Source organism: Poecilia latipinna, unplaced genomic scaffold (genome assembly GCF_001443285.1).
Source record: "Poecilia latipinna isolate Pla-1442-1.1 unplaced genomic scaffold, P_latipinna-1.0 Scaffold4157, whole genome shotgun sequence".
NCBI lineage: Eukaryota > Metazoa > Chordata > Actinopteri > Cyprinodontiformes > Poeciliidae > Poecilia > Poecilia latipinna.
The window spans coordinates 1-10309 of record NW_015116773.1 but is presented as its reverse complement, the minus strand read 5'-3'; the positions used below and the strand labels follow the sequence as shown (position 1 = coordinate 10309).

General features: G+C 37.3%; 1 long non-coding RNA gene across 1 annotated transcript; it reads right to left on the bottom strand.

Moving 5' to 3' along the window:
• Window positions 1-73: 73 nt before the first annotated feature.
• Window positions 74-1759, bottom strand: LOC106942281 (uncharacterized). The gene is made up of 4 exons (XR_001423596.1): window positions 1707-1759; window positions 1370-1459; window positions 862-1200; window positions 74-118 (listed from the first exon to the last, which is right to left on the bottom strand). It is a non-coding gene; the product is annotated as an uncharacterized LOC106942281 (long non-coding RNA).
• Window positions 1760-10309: the final 8550 nt, after the last annotated feature.

Here is a 10309-nt window from a genome sequence, read left to right as displayed (position 1 = left end):
ACTTGAGTACATTTTTGACTGTGTATTTGTACTTTTACTTAAGTACATTTTTTGAGTACTTTCTCCACCACTGCCTCCAGATCACCAGAGATGTTAAGGCTGGGACTCCACTGAGAGTCTGAGGTTTCAAATTAAACCAGCAGGTTAAAAAGTGAAAAAATACAGTAAAATATGTACAATGCACTCTTAGCAGTTATCAGTAGTTTTGAAATATTGCTCACTTGTTCCAAACAGGAAATATACACGACTTTACAGAAGTCAAGAACGGTCATACTTGCATACTTTCTCTGTGGTTTTCTTAAGATAATGAATTAACTTCTCTGTGGTTTTCTTGATAAAATGACTTAATTTTCCAATGGTTTTATCAAGATAAGTTGACAGGTTAATTAACGGATGTTTTTCTTGAGATGCAGAGTTAATTTCTCGTTTTCTCGATAACAAGAATCTCAAAAAAACCTTAGGAGAACAAGTATGTGCCAGTATGACCGCTCTGGGCTTCCTTACAATTTAGTGCAACTGTTCCACTTTTTTTTATGTTGGCAAGTAATTAGCTATTAGTTTGTCACTGAAACATTTTTTGTCTTGAAAAATATCTGAAATAATATTCTCATCCTCAAAATGGAAATTCATAATTGGCATGAAAGCTGTTATATTTTGAAATGTAAACAAAAACAGAAGCTTTGTTGTTTTTTTTCCTAACAAAATTGATAAGCCTTTGACAATTATCTCATGAGAGACTCTCATCTTATTTCCCATCAGAACAACAAAACGCATTGGTTGAATATAAATGATCTTAAAAATGTCAGGGGTGTGAACATTTCTGAGTAACACTGTAGTATTAACAAGCCAAAACATTCTTACCTCTTACTCTTATCTGAAGAGGATGACAAAAAGCTGTTGCCTTGAATGGCCTGTTCTCAATTCGGAGAACATAATCTCCTGTATAACTGGAGTTTAAATCAGGAAACAGAGTGGTGCAGTTTTTCTCACCCAGGTTTCCAATAATTTTCAGTGGATATAAGTTAACTGACTCTCTGCTGTTGAAAATAGTTTTTTGTTTAGATTTCCAAAGTGCATAGGTTGCTTGTGTAAGGTTAGATGTGGAGTTGAAGCTACATGGGACTTGCAAACAAGATCCACTCAGTGCTTCGATCTGCCCAGGTACGATAACAATGAGCGCTGGAACGGGACAATAATCACCTGTAGAAACACATTAATGATGTCAATAATGTGGAGCAAACTTCCCCTGGAGATACATTTCATGATGTAGAAACTGCAGTTCAGCTGCAATTTGTTAAACAATATCATGATCTAATATTTTAGACTAGAATTGATTCATGTGATGCCTCCAAAAGAACAAACAGCTAACCTGGATGGAAGAAGACGCTCAGTAACATGTTGACTGTCAGCATCTTCTCCAGCAGAGCTGCCTTCAGACTCTCTCAGTTCCTCGTCACTTCTAGACCAGACAAAAAGATCAGAAAATTAGGGTTTAATATTTGTGCTTGACTGAATGAAGCGTAGGTTCCACAAATTATTATTTTTGAATTTTGATAATAATTTGAAGACAAGAACCNGTTTAAATAAATTAATAGTTGTTGTTTTTTTAAGTAAGAATCCACATAGTTTTTAGATTACAAGTTTAGATTAAAACCTGCAAATATTTTCTCATCTGCAGCAGAAGGTAAAACAGTTCAAGCATTTACCTTAATTTAATTATGTGACTTTCAGCTGATGAGCAGCAGGTCCAGGTTCTAACTTCTCTGATTAAAAAGCAGTTTGTCAAAAACAATGGCTGTACTTATACTGTCTTTTTTAAAAGAGGATGTTTCATTTGTTGATTTGGTTACCAGAATATCTGTCAGCTACTGCAAACATTAACTCATTGCCATCCACAATGAGGAACAGTTTGAATATTTAGGCATGAAATAGACAGAGGTTGTTTTTTTGTGTGGTTTTTTTTTGTGTTGTTTTGTCTGCTTGGGGATGGATGCTATACGTTTGGTTTGGTTTGCGTATCATAAGTGGTAAAGTAGTAAAGTTAGTTTAATTTTTAGCCCACATGGCTAAGCTTCTTTGAAGACACAGAAGCTAGTGAAGCTAACAAACATGATTTGGATGTATGTCATTGCAAAATATCAGAGTAAAAAGAGAACAGCTGCTAGGTTTAAACCTAGCTAGCTTATTGCTGTAAGAAGCTAGTTAGATTTAGTAAAACTTGATTTCTGGTTTTGATGCACAGTGAGGTGGTAGTTTGCACCAACTAGCGTCACAACTACAAGGTGCATGTGATGTGATTCCCTCAACATTTATGGCAAGATAACTAGCAACACTGAATTTTCCTTTAAAGGAACAGCATTATGCAAAATCAACTTTTTTAAATTTTATATCATGTATTCCCTCATCCAAAACACCTGGACACCTGGAGTGTTGCTTTGATTCTTTCATGCACGTTTGACAAATCCTTTAATCTTCTGTGGCAGCCATTCAGCTGTGCAAAACGCTGTTACTTGGTGTGGACCTGATTACTGCCCTGAGCTCCTTCAGACTAGCCAGTAGCAATTAGCAAACACCTGGTGGAACTGTGCATCTGCTGAGGTCTTTATACAAGCTACTTCTTTCTGCAACGAACATAAAAATCCTATAACTAAAGATTACTACTGTATGCAGTAAATAGTTTACGAACTGAATTTAAACAATACCTTCTTAATTATATCAATGCTTACACATTTATTTACGAATATGTATGTTAGAATAAAGCTTTAGGATCAATGTCTTGCCTACAAACACTTTGATATGTGTTTGTGGAACACTAAAGTTGAACTCAATGCACAATAATAAAACTCATTTTTCCTCAGAACACTGCAAACCTCAGTAAAGCGGTTTTACTGATTCCATCCATCTGGTTACTGCATGCCCAGTTTTTGTGATGGTAGTTTTACTTCCAAGCTTTGTGTATAAACATGGTGCATATGTACAGTTGGCAGGAAATTCACTCCCTCGCAGCATATGCAGGCAATGCTTTGGACGATCCACATTTAATTACTGCCAATTCCAGCGTGGGATTATATAATTGCATAACATCAGAAAATAAAAACATTCATGAGATCTTTACTCTTCACCTGGACCTTGGAGAATAATTACAGAAAAAAGAGCAATACTCCGTAAAGGTTAGCCTCAGAAACAGAGCGGCGTCTTGTGCTTCATGTGAGCCAAGGAGAGCAAAGAGGTGAAAGCAACATGGGCTTAATGCCAAAGTTCTGTGAAAATTGAAACAGAACAGCTGTGTGTGAAACGTTGAACCTGAACACGTGAAGGAGTACGCTGCGAAAATCAAAACACGAGAGTCAAGAAACTCTTTAGGCAATAATAAATGTGGTAGAAAGTTTGAAGAAATGCAATTTTAAAACAGACCTGAGTTCAAATGGAGATATGAAGCGCAAAAGGCAACAAAAAGTTTTTGATTTATCCATTCCTATTTAAAAGTTGGATCCTACTCGAGCAATTTATTCAGCATCCTTCAGAAGTTTTTGTCCTGGTTGGAAAAAAAAATTGTCCCACGCCACTTTGCATAATGCAACATTGAAGAATTAAGTTTACAACCAGTTAGTGTAGATAAAGTTCTTCACCGCTTGTCTATGAAGACATAAATATATGTTCCTCTGGATTCATAGACTTCGTTCACCCTGCAGTCCCTTCATATAACACAGTTCTGAGTTTGCACGTTACAAAGGTGCACAGCAGAAAGTAGTTTCATGTTGACAAGCAGGATGATAAATCAGTTTCTATTAACAGAAAAGAACAGATAATTCAAGTTCAGTTCAGTTCCTTTATTTTGCCCCAAGGGGGAAATTTGTTTTTCAGTCAGGCATTTCAAACAAAGGTTATCCCAATTATCTCGTTTCACTGTAACAGTTTTGCTTAGGCAGTTTTAATTCTGAACACGTAAGTTTCAAAACATAGAAAAAGTTAATACAGATTCAATAAAAAATACTTATAAAAAAGATTCATGGTCCTTTATGCTTTATACCGTTATACTATTCTAAACATTCTCAGCATTAGCTGTGTTTTCATCAATGGTTTTTTTTATTTAAGTGTTGCATTAGAAAAGGTTGATGGACAAGGTCAAACTTTGAACTAACGTCCTCAGTTTTGCAGAACAAAACAAGTTTTAAGCTTGCTTTGCTGCAACAAAATGAAATGACATTTTGTAGCTTCCCAAAAACATTCACCTCAGACGTGGGTCCATTAAACAGACTTTTTTTTTTTTCATAGGAAGAATTTTATACAAAGTTCAGTGTAACACAAAATGCTTCATAAAGGTTAAAAAACAGGGAAACAGACATTTAACCTCCAGAGTGGCTTAAATGATTAAATCAAGTAAAGAAAAGGACAAGACGGGAAACGCAGTCACATGAACTAGATTAGCAGAGAAACTCTTGAGATAAAGAACTTAGATTTAGAAAAAAACACTAAAAGTAAGACCATACATAGGAAAACCCTTAAATCTACAATAGCAAAGAGCATTAATCTTAAAGCAGGAAACTGTAAGATAGGATAGGAGATAATAAAAAGCTATAAAGGTCATACTGAATGGAAGGTTTTCCTCCAGTAACCAGAGAGCAGGTCATTTGTAACATCCTCAGTTTCAAACTGAATTTAAGGTGCTGTAAAATATTACTATATTTACATGTTATATTATGTTTTAGTTTTCTTGCTCACGATTGATTTGCAGAAACAATTTTAAAAATGATTCGTCCAAGACTTGAATACTGTTTTATATTCCCTGTAAAAGTTCAACTGTTTAAACTTTTTTTTCTTTTACCTTTTAATTATCATTAAGGATTTTTGTACACCGTGCTTTCAAAGTGTACTCATGTTTTTCTTGTGGAAAACAGAAACTTTCCGGAGATTGATGCTGAAACCCGGCGGCTCGGTTCGGCGCTCTGGATGTGCGGCGGTAATGGATGGAAGACTTTTAAGAGGTGAGGCGTGTGAGAGGTGGTGGGGGTTGCTCATGTTCCTTTTTGTATGTGGCCCCATGCGTTCGCTCAAGGGTTCTTCATGAAGCCAGAAGAGAGCGTGAAAAAACAGGCAAGAACAACACTGGGAACGCTTCAGATGAAGATCAGAGGGATGGATTTACTCCCAACTTCTAAAACCCAACCCTGTTCTGAAGAGCCTCTTCTTCATTATGTCCACTAGCCTCCTGTCCTCTCTACATTTTTCTCTCTTGTTCACTATTTATTTACTTCTGTTTGTTCTGTTTCTATATTAAGAAATTATCTTCTATTCTAAATCTTGTTTTGTACTTCATGCACCACTCCAGCAGGTCTATTTCGTCTCTGTTTTAGTTTTCTTGCTCTCCTTTATTTCCTGAAGGACAAAATAATCTTTTGTAATATTTGATTTCTTTTGCATCCATTGTCTGTTTGTACTTGACAAGTTGTCTCTTATTCTGTAATTCCTGAGAGCCAGTTGAACTTTTTGTCATTCCCTCTCCACTGTTTGTGGCTTTAAAGGCAAACTAATTAGTTGCTTACGGTTAAATTGCACTAAATTTCCACACTGGACTCTGATGGGACCTGCTAATGTGCCTATAAATCTGTATTGTTGCTTTATGCAACATGTGATAACGGAGGTGCAAAGCTGTCACAATTATATGGCTCGAGATAAATAACCAAATGGTTAAAAAGTATTAAAATCTCTTCGCTTTGGGTGCACAGCAAATGTACACACGGGGGTGAGAGTAAGCCGGTCCGGTACTGCGTACCAGTGAAAGATTCTGCGCCGGTACGCGGTATTGGGAGAACGACTGCACTTTCAGTCAGAATAGATCAGCCAGCAGGGGCGCTGCCAGGAATCTTGGGCCCCATGACAAAAAATTTAATTGGGCCCCCTTTTCACAGCTGCTGTTAGTTTCTTGAGTCTGTCTAACTCATCAAAACGCCACAATTTTAAAGGCTTGCAAAAGCCTTGCTTTCTTTGGTTCAATTCTGATACTAGCACAATATTCACCACCTGTGAATTTTACATGAAACAGTCCACATAAAATACAGCAAATAGGTTGGTTAATTTTTTTAATATTATTAATGTTAGCTTATTGAAATGTCTCTCACCACCAGCAAGTCACAGGCAACATGCAAAATACACATGAAGCAATCCAGACTTCTAAAAATATGCTGTTGTTGCATTTTGTTCAAGCTGCAGAATATAACTTCAATTAAAAAAAATGTTTTTTTCATATTTGTTAAAGCTGTCACCATGTCATGACAGTTTACTATGAAACAGATAATCTGGGAAAAGATCAATCTTCTCCACCTCCTCCCAGAGCTGCTAAAGTAATGCACCGTTCTGACCAAAACAACCAATAAGAACCAGGAGGAGGGTCTTAGTGCTGTCAGTCAACCTCATTCACTTACTTCAAGAGGGGCTAATGGAAGATTTTATAAAGATTCTTTGAATTTCTGTGAGTAATAAATACATAGTTTTTGTTGTGTAATTGTAAAGAGAGTCCAGAGACAGGAAAAATCCCTGGAATTAAGCCAACTAGCTCGTCACTGAACACAATGTTGCTCGCCTTTTTCACTGGGCTCTAACTCTGGTATCAGGGTTAGAGCTGCTGCTGATTGGTTTGTCTGTTGATAAGTGTGGTAAGAGGTACAGGGACATGTTAAATATATGAATATGATGTTAAATTATTTCCTTCACTCATTAAATGCTAATGAAATGGAGGCAAACAGTAGTCTGTAGCTAAGCTAATTATGTAAGTGGTTGATAATCTCACACAGTCTACTCACCTCTTGGAGAAAACCTGGGTTATAAATGGACACTCTTGTTTTTTTCTCTCTCTCTCTTTGAAAACCTGATTTTATTATTTTTCTAGGCACCATAGTAGCTGCCACAGTCGCTCTTGTCTTCTACTGACTGCTGCTGAACAGTGTCAAGCGCGCTAAGCAGGAACGAACCATTTCAGGCAGATACAGGGGGTAACATTTAATTTTTACTGATAAAACTATTTTAAAAACACTATATGATAAATTTTGTAATTGACAATTTTGTAATATGTTCCAGGAAAATAGTCCCTACAATGCATCAAATACAGGATACACACCCACACACAAAAGGCTTCTACTGGCTTTGATGTGAACCAGTGATGTCACTCATTCTCTGTGACATCACTGATGAGTGTAATTCATCTCTCTTTATTCCCAAATTCCCCAGAGCAACTCATTTGTGCAACATTTCGGGAGGACTGAAGAACAAAAGTAGTAAGTATAAGTAATGTTTTATTCTGTAATTTCAGAAGCAGGGATGGTTGAATTGAAAAAATGGCTGACAGTGGTTGTTCTCCATGTATGTTAGACAAAGTGGTTTAGTTTGTGTTTAGATTCTAAAGTCATCATTAGAATCTGGAAACGGTGGCTGATGCTGTTTTTTTCTTCACCTTGCTGATCCTTGACCACACTACTTAACAGTATGCCTGACGATCTGGCTAGCCTGCTGACGGACGAAATTTCTCTGGACACGACCCGTGAAGAATTGGAGAAGGAAAACATAGAACTCCACCTGATGGTGGAAGATCTTAGAAGGACAATCAAGATCTTAGAAGGACAATCAAGTGCTCCAAAACTGGCAGGAGTTCCAGGCAACAGGCAAAATGTGACATGCTTGCAAGTGAGAATGATGCACTTCATGCTCAGATCATGTCTCTTCGTGCAAAGCAAGAGAAGAGCTTGAACATGAGGACATGAGAGCTGAAGTGCATTGCCTGGAAATGGCCCGACAGACTCTCAAACAAAGATTCCAGAAGCTTCGGATGACCTTGACAAAGGCACAGTTGTCCATAGAGAGGCGATCCGAAAACCTGGAGAGTCTTTCAGAGGAGTTAGAGGATCTCCTTAGACTGTGGAGAGATCGAGTACCTTAGCCAACAAAATATGACTTTAAAGTCTGAAAATGCTCTGCTAAGGGAAAGTTTGATTGAACAGGAGAATGAGGAACACCAAGAAATGAAGATCCAGGAGAGCCAGGGACCAGTTTCAACTATCAGGAACTTCGGAAAGAGGGTAGGTACAGTTTTCCAGACAATGTACCAAACAGGAACACTCAGGTACTGGATACCAGCTAAAACTGTCTCATAATTCACAAATGCACAGACTAAGTCTCACAAATGCAAAAGATTCACAAATGCACAGAACAAGATCCACAAATGTTGGGTTTATTTAGTCCATAACAACCAGAACCTCAAAGTTTTCTGTTGCTGAGTTTCGCTGCACTCAGCAACTCAGGTTGGGGGGGTGTCCTGCCCTAAGTGGAGGAGTTTAAAGTATCATGGGATCTTGTTCATGAACGAGGGAGGGAAAAATGGAGCAGGAGATCAACAGATGAATTGATGCAGTGTCTGCAGTGAAGTGGGCGCTGTATCTGTCTGTCGTGGTGAAGAGAGAGTCGAGTCGAAAAGTGAAGCTCTCGATTTACCGGTCGATCTACATTCCTACCCTCATCTATGGTCATGAGCTTTGGAACGAGAACAAGATCACGGATACAAGTGGCCAAAATGAGTTTTCTCCGTAGGGTGGCTGGGCTCTACCTTAGAGACAGGTTGAGAAGCTCAGACATCCGGGAGAAACTCAGAGTAGAGCCGCTGCACCTTCAATGGAGGAGCCAGTTGAGGTGGCTCGGGCATGTGGTTAGGTACCTCCTGGACGCCTCCCTGGTGAGGTGTTCTGTGTACTTCCAACTGGGAGGAGACCCCGGGGAAGGCCCAGTACACGTTTCTGCATTATCTATACGTGGAGCTTATAAAAGCGCAAAATATTGTATCCGTTTTAGTTCACACCATGAGCCACTGACAATTTTCGTCATAGTACCGGCAAGAATTAAGATTTTTAAATTCTTTTAAAAATTTTAAAACTACTTCCACCCTTGTATAAACATCAGATGATGAGTCTTCATACTGGATAAAAATATATCCTTGTTTCCATCTCAACAGCAAAATTTTACTGTAAACTAAAGAAATACTTCTCAGTGAAACAACTAATGTAAAAATTTTTTAATAATGTCACAACCTTACCACACTGTACCACATAGCATTACAAGAACAATATTTCAACGATAAAGTTGTACAAGAATAAAATCAAAATAAGTTATAATAGCGTGAGAAAAAAGTCATATTCTGAGAATAGTCAAAGTATTACAAGGATAAAGTTGTAATATTATGACGTTACCCTCAAGTCAAGTTTAATAGTATCACATTTCAGCAACAAAGCAGTTCAAAATGCTTTACATCATAAAAACACAAAAATAAAGAATCATAAAATGCTGCTTCTCCTTGTTTGGTTCTGCAGATGCAGAGCAGACCAGAGCCAGAAGGCCTGAGTGGCCTTGTAATACTACAACTTTATTCTCCTAGTTCCACTTCATATTTTTATTTTAACGTGCCTCTAATACTCCGTCCTAGACAGATTTTAACATGTTAAAAATGTAATGCAAATAATCGTTTTTCTTTTGTTTATTTTTGTTTGTGTGGTTTTTTATCTTACACACATAAGTCCCAAACCAGAAACGTTTTTCCACGTAAACCTGAAGCACAAGCTATATCCACAGACAAAGTGATAGATGATAAAGCCGCTATTTGTTATTTTTTGCTTTAAAAGACTATCCAATGGGACGCTGGAAAAGGCTATTGTTGTGTTCAAGTTGTGCTAACAGTTTCAGCGAAGCTGTTTAAGCCTGAAATAGCATCTCAATGTGAAACATGTAGTTGCAGCACAGACGTCCCAAACGCTAATGTGAGAGCCAGTTGTCAGTCCACATTTCTAAAGAAGCTCCGTGAATGATCTGGATTTTCTGAAACACTTGAAAGCTGAATGGGTAGAATAATACTTTACACCAAACTGATGGTTAAATAGCCAATTAAAACATATATATTTGTTGTTACAGTTGTAAGTCTTTTTATCCAGCAGTAAAAATGGTTTTTGAATTGATAATTCTCATTTTGTTCATATAAAGTTTTCATTTAAAATTTGATTAATTTAAATAATCTGCTGAATTGTTGCTCCATTCAACAATTCAGCAGCAAAAACTGATTTTGAATTATGAATGCTTATTTTTTTTTCTACATATAGTTGGGGCCTGCCATAGCAGTGCATAGAAGAGCATTGAAATCCCTTGCAAAAAAAAAAGAAAACCTTGCAAAATTCCCCAACTGAACAACTCTTAAGTAGTATAAGATAAGTAGTATTTCAAAAGACCAGAAGAGATCTTGTATTTTAACAATCTGTCACTAAGAGATGAGCACGTCTTC